The sequence below is a fragment of the Carassius auratus genome, chromosome 17 (genome assembly GCF_003368295.1).
Source record: "Carassius auratus strain Wakin chromosome 17, ASM336829v1, whole genome shotgun sequence".
NCBI lineage: Eukaryota > Metazoa > Chordata > Actinopteri > Cypriniformes > Cyprinidae > Carassius > Carassius auratus.
Window position 1 is genome coordinate 15821987 of NC_039259.1, and position 13051 is coordinate 15835037.

Sequence of the window (13051 nt, forward strand, 5' to 3'; positions counted from 1 at the left end):
ACAACACAAGCATACTGAGTAAGAAAATTATTCTTATTATTTTTTTAGTAGATTAGATTGTAAATGGTCTTTCAACTATTATATTGTTTTCCAGGTAATGGATATCGAACAGCTCTCCATCTCTATCCATCTACAAATACCCCAGCAGTGGATCTGGCACAGCGCAGGACTTATCAGCCGTCTGTAGAGTGTAGCCCTGGGTTACACATAAAACAATGGCATTCTTTCAGTTAACCCCAGAGACACTAGGACCCAGCGAGTCTCTTCCCTCCTCATCAGGCTCCCTTAGTTCCAGAGCTCAGTGAGCGGTCTCAGAACAGAGTGCAAAGAGAGAGAGAGAAAGAGGGAGGGAGAGAAAAAAGCCAAGTGAATGTTAGAGCTCACTGTGGTCACTGCTGAAATACTGAAGCTGAGAGAAATGGAGGGATTAACCAGTTGGATTTAAAAATCTGGAGCTCATGCGGAGGCAGCCAATCAGAGGACAATCTGGATTAAAAGGTTTGTGTGTGATTGATCATTCTTGCTGTAATCTATCAGAGCTTTCTGTTTTGTCAGGAGTCAGCCGGTGTGCAAGAGCATTCGCGGGCATAAAGATGCCACTGGGAGCTCCTGGCTGGTGAGTCTTGTTACGTGTGGGACATGTGCTACTTACACCGGATGAAATATTGTGACAGCAGAGACAGGAAAGAGGGCACGCTCCTGTCACTGAGGAATGAATGCAGCTGTAAACAGTGGAAGAGGTCTAGACTGTCTATTGCTGAGCTTGCCTCGGGGGTCATTTCCTTACTGTCCTAGTAGACCAGTTGATGTTTTCCTTGGTGCCGATGAAGGAACATCTCGCCCTCAGGGGGTAGGACACTCTGTTCTGGTCGGCATTGTTTGTATTTGATGCTCTCGAGTTCAGCACCCAGGGTTCTGCGTGGGGAACTTTGCTCCAAGACTTGTCAACAAATGCGGTGTTAAATAAAGGAGCCACCGAGTGAAGTTTGAATGTACTTGCTGGCTGGAAAACGGGGAAGAAGTCAGCGCAGGGAAGAAGTGAGCCACATTGCTCCAAGCAATTTCACCCACTTAAACCGAGGAGACTACTGGGAAACTATGCAGTGATCGCTTTTTTGTGTGTTCCCATTCCTGTCTGCAAGGAGAAACAGGCATATATTACTTTTTACTGTTGGTTCATTTCTAGTTTCGGCTGGGAAAACAAAGCTTTCTCATGGTAATCTGATAGTTTTAAGTTTCAGTTCTCCAGTTCAGCTGTCTTTTCTGTGCACAACAGCTGAAAGTCCTGTCCTGGATGCATGCTCCATGTCAGCTTTTTGCCTTGCAACTGTAATCCTGCATGCTCTCTGTTCATTTGCATTAATGAGCATTAAGTTCTGCTCATCCACAGTCTGGTGTTAAAACGAACCGCATGAGTGTGTTTGTACATAGCACATCCTGTGGATTTATTGTCATTAGAGCTGGACTCTGGTAACTCTGGCCGTAATGCTGAGCTCTGAGCCTTCTGTGGTTGTCTGTCTGCCAGTCTCTTTACCACAGTGTTATAGCAAATTCTTTCTGAGAATCAGAGATGCTGAGCTTGTGTTTTCCACAAGAGTTTCCATTTTTGTCCTAAAAAATACTGAAATAGCTTGATGGCATTGTCCTATTTGGAAAAAGCTGTTTTGCTGGAAAAAATGAGCTCTAGGATTAATAACCTACTTTAGTTTCTATAAATCTGTAGAGTGCAGTGAAGATAGTTTTGGGCTGTTTTATGCAAACTGGCCTGTCGTGCCGTGCTGTAAGTTTTCCCTTACACTCTGTTTCCATGGCCCCCTCATGTGGCCGCTCTTCAGTGCCTATAGCACGAGCTATCTCCGCCTATGAAAACACGGCGCGTGATTGGCTGATCCTGCAGATGCACAGGAAGTTCAGGGTTTCTAATAACCACCCAGAGACACAGTTACCATAGAGACAAAGATAAGCCCCCTTACAAAAAAAAGGGAAAAAGCCTGCATGTCATCACAGCAGCCTGCAGAAAGCGTCTGCTCTCTTTCTCTCTCTGTCTCTCTCTCTCTCTCACACTCTTCTGCCAGTTCTCCTATTAGCAGCTGCTCAAACAGTACAGCCCCTACCTTATGAAGGTTGCCTTCTCTCACTGCTCTTCAAATGCACTCAGCACTTAACGTGAGTTCTGCTTTGCTTTTTACAAACTTTTCTCAAATCCTGTATACATCGTTACCGTGCTCGTGCACTCACTCGTGTAAACTTCTGGTGAGCGCACCAGAACTGAAGGCTTTTAACAAATCTAAAGCATTGACCCGTGCCTAGAGGGCATGTTTGTGCTTTTGTGTGCACCCTTTCCAGTGGTTTGCATGGACCGTAGCGATGTCCCTCCGTCTGGCCAGAGCTATTTGTGGGATCTGATGTAATGGCAGGCTGTGTGTAATGTTGATACCACCGGCTGCACATTAATTGATTTCAGGAGTATTGTTGAGGCTGTTAAAATGCTGCCTCTCAGACCAAGAGCATTTGAAGGACTCGAGGCTGCAGCCCACACTTTTAAGTCCGGTTCCTTGCAAACTGTTTTTAGCAAGCATCTTCTGCAAGTTTTCCTCAACAGTTGGAGGGAGGCTGTGGGGGCTGGGGTTGAGGAGCTGTTTTGTGTGACGTGCCGAAGGGAGGCAGAGCCGCCAGTGAAAGGGCTTCCTGTTGACAGGATTCTTGTGTTATCTGAGGAAAGGGCCTGTTGGCAGGAAATGTGTCAGCCACTTGTTTTCTTTAAAGTAAGAGGATGTGTCGTGGTTCGCTTGTTTCGTCTTCGGCGGGAGGTTTGGAGAGGGGAGGGAAATCGCTTTGCTCAGAACTTTTGTGAAATTCGATACATGTTGCCTTGACAATTTCTCCTCAGTTGGTGCGCAACGCCGTTGTCATCATGGCATGAGAACAAAGCCTCTTGAAAGATCCAGTATCCTTGAACAAAACTGTATGCCCCATCGTACACCCTTTCAAATTCAAATGCCACACAAATTCCTGCCTAGAAAGTGACTATTACAGTTCAGATTTGGTTGTCGGAGCCGGTCTTAGAGGAGGGTTAAACCATGTCCGTTTACACTCGCCAACATGACAGTCTCTCCTTCGAGACCCCATCTCTTATTTGGCACATTTGCATTTCAGGAGATTAAGCATCAGAAGTTTCCCAGTATGGTGGGTGGCTGTTGGCTTGGGGCGGGCAAAGAGTTGGCATTATTCAAGCACGCTGGGCCGCGGGACGAGACTAGGGCGCTGTCCGTCCGTCACAGTTGAGAGGTGAAGCTGGCTGCCGAGGAGGTCAAAGCGCTTTTTATTTTGAGGCAGTGGAGTGTGGGGCTCCTCAGCGGTGCACCTCGTCTTCTTTGTCTGTCTGAGATCTTGTAACAACAGCCAGTGGGTTGTCAACGGGCAGAGTATTGCGCCGCCCCTCATGAACATTAAACAGCAAGGCAAATCGGAGACGAGCGCTCGACGAGGCAGAGAAATATGTCAAAACATCAGAGGAGTAGACGGGCAAAAAAACACCTGATGGGAAAGACTGGGAAATATGCATGATGGTTCAGATTCAGAGTTTCACTCAACGCTCTACTGTCGCGTGCCTTCTAGAGCGTAAAGTGAATACGGAAGAGGGTAGACTCAGATAGTCCTATTAAATGTTTTCGCTTGCGATTTGCAACGGAATTCTCCAAGGCTGTTTCCTTGTGATGTGTAGCTCGGCAAACTATTGGAGTCTGTGATAAAGGTCTCCAGTCAAAACGCATCTCCTCATCGGGTGTTCTGTCGCGTGTGACTGAAAGCGTCACGTCCTCAATCAAAATGAGGCCATACATCTTCACCCCTCTATGCTATCTGCCTTCTATCGCTCTCCCCTTGGTGACCTTCAAGCTTTTTATTTTATCTCTATCTTAGAGATTAAGTGTCTGGAATGTATGTGATGATGGTGGCAGCCTAATGAATGATAGACCCTTGGCAGCAGTACCTCTGGGAAGCACGTTTACCGCTTGCTGAGCTCTGGCTAAAAATGAGTGAGCTACAAAGACATGTTTTGAATCTCACACTTGTCAAAATTGAACTATATCCCCTTCTAGACCACCTTTTCTCTTGGTTTTGTTTCCTTTTTGCACAGTCTTTCCTTATTGTTGGTGCCTCTCTGGTTGCACAGGAGGGAAAAATAACTGTACATTTGATGTAAACACTTGGGTTTCCAGCAGAGAAAAATGAGAATGAGAATGAGAGGTGGCTGCAGTCATTTAGCCTCCTTGTTAGTGCGTCTTTCTCCCATGCCGTAGACCCGGGTTCAAGGCCCGCATTGAAGCAAGTATGAGGTGTGGCGGTGAGGACCCGGGAGATAGGGGTTACAATTGCACAACTGGCTCTCCAATCCACTGGAATTATGTCCCCAGCAGACCTCTGCCAATCAAATAACAACAGACTCTAGAATGGTATTGACACTCAAGTTCACACCTGGGTCAAAAGGTGCTCTGCTGAAGGCACAATGGAGGATTTAACCTATAGTGGCCGGCGCCAATGAAGTCATGCAGTTAACGCATTTCTAATTCAGTTTTAATGTGCATCTAAGAGTTTAAAGTAGCAATGTGGTCGCCCAATTTTTCTAGATTTGTTTTAACTGTGTAATAGATTTGCTATGCACATGTATTGGCCATGACTTGATTGCAAATACTTAACAAAAATTAGACGAGTAAAGAAAATGCAGTAAGAATCACCCCTTAATTTAAATATATGAACACAGGAAACGTCTCGGTTACGTATTGTAACCTTTGTTCCTTGAAGGAGGGGATAGAGAATTCATGTCGTACCCAATTCGTCGGTCATCCGACGTGATGTTGAGAGTGACCCACTGAAAGGGAGCTGCTGTTTACAGGTTAATGTATTGTTTCCCATTCCATGACTAGTAAAATAAAGGAAACTTATTTTCTGCAATACTGCCACCTGGGAGGTTAACAAGGTACTGGCACTGGAGTAGGATATTTGCGTGTCACGTTATCATAAGAGTCCTGTTCATTTTAATTATTGTGGTTATTGCCAATTCCAGTATATCATTTGAATATCATATATTTATTTATTTATTTAGGGGTATCACGATATACCTGTATTGACAATAACTGTGATATTCAAATCTTGAAATATAGATAGATAGATATATCTAGAGATAGACAGGATATATATATATATATATATATATATATATATATATATATATATATACATATATATATATACTGTATATATATATATATATATATATATATATATATATATATATATATAAGGATTTATATATTAGTGCTGTCAAAGGATTAATCACGATTAATAGCATCCAAATAAATGTTTTTGTAATATAAGCGTGTGTACTGTGTTTATTATTTATTTATTATTTAAATATAAATACTCACATGCATGTCATATATTTAAGAAAAATATGTTATGTTTATATATTAAATACATTTATATATAATATAAATTCTACAAATAGATATATACATGTAAATAAATGTAAATAATTAAAAAATATATACTGTATGTGTGTGTATTAATACATAATAAATTTACACAGTACACATGCATATATATTATGTAAATAAAAACTTATTGTACACACATGTTTGTTTTTGTGAAAAGTGGGGACATCCCATAGGCGTAATGGTTTTTATACTGTACAAACTGTATATTCTATGGCCCTACACCAACCCTACACCTAACCCTCACAGGAAACTTTGTGCATTTTTACTTTCTCACTCTGTATGGTTTATAAGCGTTTTGAAATATGGGGACATGGGTTATGTCCTCAAAAGTCACCCTCTCCTTGTAATACCTGTGTCATACCCATGTCATTATACAGAGTTGTGTCCTGATATGCCCACATATACACACATACATAGGCCTATATATTATGTAGCATAATATAAAACAGTCCGGTCTGAAAATTTTCACTGTTCTACAAATTAACTGACATGTCAAATCTTCAATTCAAAATTTTTTAAAATATTTGATTCTTTTAAGATTTAAGGTTTGAATAATTCGTAATTTAAAGTGAGAAGAAATCAGGTGTTTTTCCTCTGAGTTTAAGCTCTGGTGGCTTTGTGTGTGTGTGTGTGTGTGTGTGTGTGTGTGTGTGTGTGTGTGTGTGTGGTGTGATTATAGTGAAGACGGACTGTGTTTTTGGGCCTATTGGATCAGTGTTGTTAAGAGGGCTTACATTGTTCAAACTGATCCTATTGTCCTCTGTTCTGTAGGCATCAAGGGCATTGAGGACTCTGTCTATATAGCCAGTGGACACAGTCTGTTCCTGCTTACGTTGAGGGATGTTTGCACCCAAGGAAATAGGGACACTTGCTTTCTCTAACACAGAAAAACATACAGGTCATTTAGGAGTCAGCTTTAAGAAAAAATGTAGAGTTTAGCTGATTGGAACAGTCGGCATCGTTTTATGTAGTAGGAGTAAGTGGTTTTCGGATCTAGCTTTATCCTTTAGAGGTGGTTTATTAACAGTACCGCACTTCAGCCGTGGGCTTCATACAAACCTGCTGAGTTTTCTGCTCATTTCAGACAACTCCCAGCAGAGCTGATGCCCTGATTGTTTGAGAAACCTGACAAGTGCGAGCCATCTCAGAGTTCAGCTTGAACACATCCTCGCAGGCCGGATCTCATTCGGAAAACTCGGGAGAATCAAGTCATTTCCATCTCCTCTCCCGATCTATCATCAGTGTCATATTTCATTGATATTGCTTTCATTTTTGTTCTGTCAGGAAGGGCACAGCCCTGCTGTCGAGCATATAAACAACTGTATTTTACGGGGCTCTTGTGCAGCAGGGTGGCTCTCAGCTTCATTTTCAGCGCACTATGGTTTGTATCATTCTCTCTATTCATCACACGCCCGTGTGCGCACACACACACACACACACACATCCTGTGCCCAATCACAAGCCCAAGGCTAAATGTGTCTTCAGTGAATGACTGTCACCTCTCAGTATCAAAACACATTCAAAACATTGTTGACATCCAGGCACTGACTCCGCATCGATTTACTACTCAAGCGAAAGTGTTTTATCACGCCGAACTTTGTGGGTTTTTTGTCAACTTTCTTTATTTATTAAAAGAGAGTAAATTCTTTGCTGGTGGCTTCCTCAAAGCTGCACTACATTTGCTGCTTTTAATGTGCAAATCACCTCATTCTGTGCTGCCACCACTTCCCATAGATGCCGAGCAACTACCATTCTGCCTCTGCTTTCACGCTTACGCACTTTTTCCCCCTGATATAACACTTTTCTCTTTAGCTTTACTTAGCAGTGTGCCCCCAGTCCACTTGACCTGTTTTTACTCAATAACTGTTCATTTAGCCTGGAAAATGGGACCATTTCTAAAGCAGCAATCCCAGCTCCTCAGGCTTTATGAATGTGCTCATCAAATGAAGAGGGGTTGTAGAGGTGTTAGTGACTTGTGGAAAGCCCTGAGCCTGGCCTGAGCCCTCATTAATGACTTTAGAGAAGTGGCCAGCGCTGATGAGCCTAACCCCTCGAATTACTCTGCTTTGATGTGAGCCAGTGCATTGTAATGCTTGTTTGAGTTTAATGAAATGCCAGATGAGGATCGGTTCTTGATTGGGCGAGGGCTTGGAGTGCTCTGGGAGCCATTCCCGGTTAACAAGTGAATTTTCAGGTCTGTGGATTACGCAAGAGTGGTTTATTTTCTCAAACGTCTGATTATTTTGACGTGGTAGTAACGCAGGCTGGCTGGTTGGCACGGAGCCTGACAGTTTTGTGAACAGCATGAGGATAGGGGTCTGTTGACTGACACATCGCACCGAGACGTCTCCGCTGGGGGTAAAGCACCAGACCACACCAGAGGAGGGACAGTGCGACGTGGGGGAAGAAACATTGCACATTTGACAGCTCTTCTATTTCGCACTTCTAGTTTTTCTTTCTCCACCCCGCCCCCACTCTCATCCTCCTCTTCCTCTCTTTTAGAATGTCTGTGCATCAGCACCTTCCCTAAGGTGGACGATCTAATCAGGACAGTATCATTTCTCTCTCCTGCGGCAAGCTTTGCCTCGGCAGCACCTGTCAAACGCTCTCTGTCAGAGGGCAGAGTGACTTTGAAGCCCTACTAATGACCCTAGATAGCTTTTCTCTCACGATCTCTTCCCAGATCTTGAAGAAATGCGCTTCATCTTGCATACAGATGATTTGTCCACTGGAAGTTGTGGTTTCTCTGATAATGTGGGAATGAAATGCTTCAAGTAGCATTTAAAATGAACACTGTTGTAACAGTCTTTTTCAGTGAGATGATTCATAAGCAACAGAAAATGTTTTTTAACAACTTTTTTTTTTTTTAAAGAGACCTGGGTTCTTTTTTAAATGTATGTATTTTATTTATTAATTTATTTAGCACTTTGATGTAAAAAGTATTTTTGGGGAAATTGTGGGAGGATATTTACATTTTACTTTTTCTTGCATTCAATAGGTATGGTGTGGTACACTCATTAACAACAGCAGGAAGATACATTTTTTGTGCTTCTCCCAAATTCTTGAAAAGACACATTTTAAACCAAAAAATGTCTAAAATATAAATATATACTAATATAAGTATGTAGTTTAATACCTTTGGTGACATGACATGGCCATTGTCTTCCAAACAGCTGGCTTCATGTTCTCATGTCTTTGGTAGCAACACAAAACGCCTCTGAAGTCGGTCTTGCTTTTTAGTGTGCTTTAAGCGTGTTTGCCACCATCCCAGCTGGAGTGCAGTTTTCCAGTTCCCTGTGTTGCCATGACATTATCAACAAGAACAAACTTTGGGCTTGTGACAGTCAGCCTCCGCCAGTGTTTGCTGAAGATAAGTGAAAGAACCACAGGTCTTCAGATGCCTTGACAACACACACCAAAGGGAAAATAAAGAGACGGACCTCTGGCCAGCCATTTTCTGTTTGGAATGTAGATTCGTTCCCCTTTCTGCGAACACTTTCCACGCCAGAGCATCATGTGAAAGCGCTCCCTAGTGCTATGTTTTGTTTTAACTCGATTATCAAAAGAAAACCGCCCTTCCATGGCCATCAGGCTGCATTGTCCTAGCGTTTTGTCATATTTTTCCAGGCCGAAACAAATTCAATTGGAAATCTAATTCTGTTTGTGAGGGAGCTGATTAGCAGGGCGGTGTTTCACTGGGGACAGTTTATGGTGTGGTAATGGAATGACATGTATAAATTGTCATCTGACACAGAGATCAAGTGAACCGGAGAACAGTAAACATGGCCGTCTCGTCTTCTTTCGGTTTATACCCTTCACCTTGCTCTGGAAGGTTACCACTCTTGGTTTAATGGTTGTGTGTAGAACAAGGTCAGAAATTAACTGATATTAGCCCCCTAGAGTTGATTTCCAGGAGCATTTTTTTATTGTGTCTTTGCTGTCATTTATGTCAAATATTTAAATTTAACCCGTTCACAAAAAAAGAAAAAAAGAAAACATCAACATCAACAAAATCCATTTTTACACTGCAGAGGTAAAACAGAAACTGCCATTGACGTGGCATTCATGCTTAGTTTCTATTTAATGCTGCTCAAAGCTGCATGTATTTACACAGCAAATGCATAATGTACATATCCTACTGTACTCAGAGTATGAAAATTATAACATAAAACATACACCTATTACAGGTTAGGCCTGTTAAATTATGACAAAAATCATTATTGCTGTTGATATTGTAAAAATGATGCATTTTTATGGATTAGAAAATTGAGACTTCATATTGGTTATTTTAGTAGCTTGAAAAAACATATTCAAACTGGGAGTAAATTGTATGCAGAAAACAGGAAGAAACATCACCGAAGCAGGTCATGACTTCATTGTAGCGTATGTTATGCGCTCTATTACAATTACTGAATCTGTCTAGACTGCAAAATTAATTTCTTTATACATTTTTTGCAGTTTCTACATGTGCTGAACAAAACTCCAGTATTTTCGATGGTTGGCCATTGGCCATTTTATTCATGCAAACTTGTGGAATTTGGTTAAAATACTCAACGCTGCAAAGAAAAAAAAATAAGTAAAAAAAAAAAGTCTGCTTCAACGCGTAATGCTGCAATCTAAATGTAATGCCTCAATCAGCACATTTATCTTCACGTTTCACTTTAATCACGACATCCATAATAGAATTGTACAGGGGAATTTTTTTGCCACCTTATCTTACATTTTGGTGGCATTTTTGGTTATAATACTACAACACTGCAAAGAAAAAAATGTGTAAAAAGAAATCTGATGCAATGAGTAATGCGACAATCTAAATGTTAAGCTGCAGTCAACACATTTTCACTTTAATCGCGACAAACATAATATAATTGTGTGTAATATAAACACCGTATCTTAAATTTTGTTCTTTTTGGTGGATTTTTTTGCCCAAAACCCCTGTTAATTTCCGACCCTGGTATTGAACCAAGAGGTTGTACCTCAAGGTTACGCAAAGACTGTGAAATGTCCTCCATGGCGTCGTGTGTGCTGCCCCAGCACTAATTCTGCGAGAACCCCGTGTATTTCCTTTAGAACGATGAAACAGGGAGATATGCATTTTTTGGTCCATGGCTGTGCGATCTTAACCTCATCTCTAATTGCCTGTGTCAGCTGTGGGCAGGGATAGCGAGGCGTGATAACTTAATGCGCCAGCCCCAGATCCTGCTGACTCAAGCACGGCATATGTTTTCCTGCGCCTTTACTAGCCCAGGACAAAGCTACAGAAATCTAAACAAGATGTATACGCTGCCTGCTTCTCATGTGCGCTCCTAAATAGTTTGTCACTGCCGCATTAGAATTGGATGTGAACTGCGCTCCTGGGAAGATGGCTGAGATGAAAACTCATCTGGATGTAAACATATGGCAGGCAGTAACGTGTGATAGGTGTGTTGGTGGTTAATTAGCAGAGGATAGCGACAGAGACTGTGTGTTATCGTGGCCTCGGCCTCATGGCTTTTGTTTATCTGGCACTCGGTCAGGCTGCAGCTGCGTCGGCCCGAGCCGATGTGTGTGTGTGTGTGTGTGTGTGTGCTCACACCTGCCCGCTCCTCTCCCGCTAATCAGAGCAGATTACACTTCGCAATTAGTCTCCCAACAGCTCATCACACCACGCCAAGACCAGAGCTCTCATCTCCTCAAAATCAGCCGCACTTGGCAGCAAAAGGCGACTGCCGAATGTATAAGATCTCTCAGCCTGCCGAGCAAGGAAAGAGAGATCTTCGGAAAGGTAACTCTCATTTCCCTGTCTTCTCTTGCCAGAGACATATTCTACATCTGTTATCCGTGCCTGCTGTTTATGCTCGAATGTGTGTTTATGGAGAGGGGGTTTTATACGCCTGTGTGTCCTCCGCTTCTTGCAGGGCCCGTTAATCTGTCTAGATCAAATAAAAGTCGTCAGAGATGATAAATCTTGCCTGAGACCATCAGCTTGAGACCCCAAGCTTCGCCGTTGCTAGGCAACTGTGTCAGAGGAGCATTGTCAGATTGCGTGGCTCCACTTTTCTGCCAAAGCTTTGGCAGAAGGTACAAACACCTGACTCCCTCAGATTAGGCAGCCTTTAAGGAAGTGTGCGCCTGCCACTGATCAAACTCTGGCTCCCGCTGATGTGCGTATGAGTGAGGCAGAGAGAGATTGAGAAGAACAGGATATATATTTTGATTACCTCTATCTGTCTCCTGCCCAGGTTTGAGAAGGATTCATGCTCTCTGTAGATTTGAGTCTGCTAGATTCAGGACATGAAAAAAAGTCACTGAAAGTTTCTAAAATAAGTCCCTTATGCTTACCTAGGCTGCATTCATTTGACCAAAAATACGTCATGAAACATGAGTTTTTCTAGATGCTTTGCTGAATAAAAAGTTCAAAGGACATCATTGATTTGAAGTATAAATATTTTATTAACATTATAAATGTCTTTACTTACACTTTTCATCAATTCAATGCATCTTTAATGCATATTAATTCATTTATTTTCTTTCTTTTTTAAAAATCATACTGACTTCTTTCAGACTTTTACTTTTCTTACTTTTCCCATATTTTATTCCCTGTTTACACACAATGATAGAGACACTTAACATATAAAGGCAGAGATACACTCTAAATTATTGAGATTGAAAGAAATTAGGGTTTTAATGAGTCAGATTCTCTTATTAATGATTTCACTGATGATTATTTTGTCCTTGATGTGGTTTCAGTAGTGTTGTTGTGTCACTGTCAGAATATTTTAATAATTTGTTCCACATATGCGGCACACTGGGAAACTGTAGTACTGCCTCCAGCACTGCAGACATCACAGTAGGCCTTATTAAGGTAAATTTGTGCAGTTATTTCTGTTTTATAGTAAACTGTGCCTCCATACACTGGGCTATGTGAATTAAGTGTATGATGAAGTTTTTCAATCTCACTCTTTCTCTTTCTACATTCACCTTTTATGAAGGTTTTTTTTTTAACAGTTCTTTTCAGAAGAATATCTGGAATATCAGTTAATCAGTTATATTTTTTGATGAAAAAGATCCTTAAAAGAAGATGGGTCGTCTTCTGCTGGTTTCATTTTCCATGAGAATCTATGGATGAGGGCCTTGAGTTGAGCATTGAATTATCATTATCATTATCATGGATTATCTGTTCACTACATGGCAGCTGTTTCCTATAATTCCTATATTCATGAAACGCTTGTGTTTTACAAATGACAGTTGGGTTCATTTGTATTTTCACCTGGGTCAAATTTTAGTTTCCGCCATGGGCACAATTTCCATTTAATAATGCCACACTGCTAAAAATATAGGGAAAAAAACAGTTGACACAAGTATTTACAATTTAATGGTGTTCACCTTTGCTCATGTGCTGTTTAATTGAGGAATAAATAATTTGCAACCATTTAACCTTAACTGCAAATCAAATGCAATGAATAATATTTTAATTATGCTGTGCCAGCATTGCCGGTGCATGAGTATTTGTGCATGCACATGTTTATGTGTGTGTGATTTGACTGCCTAAATTTAGTGGTGCAGAGAGCAGCTGT

At 41.4% G+C, this 13051-nt stretch overlaps 1 protein-coding gene across 4 annotated transcripts in view; it reads left to right on the forward strand.

Moving 5' to 3' along the window:
• The first annotated feature begins 291 nt into the window (after nucleotides 1–291).
• The window catches only part of foxn3 (forkhead box N3), a 79576-nt gene continuing 66816 nt past the window's right edge, over nucleotides 292–13051 (forward strand). Inside the window, exon 1 of one of the 4 annotated variants that reach the window (XM_026286054.1) lies at nucleotides 292–498. The gene's annotated coding sequence lies outside the window, so the exon portion shown is untranslated. Of the gene's footprint in view, nucleotides 499–642; nucleotides 1217–1252; nucleotides 2167–8412; nucleotides 11260–13051 lie in introns of those variants that run through there. The other 3 variants (XM_026286058.1, XM_026286055.1, XM_026286057.1) reach the window with 3 other exon arrangements.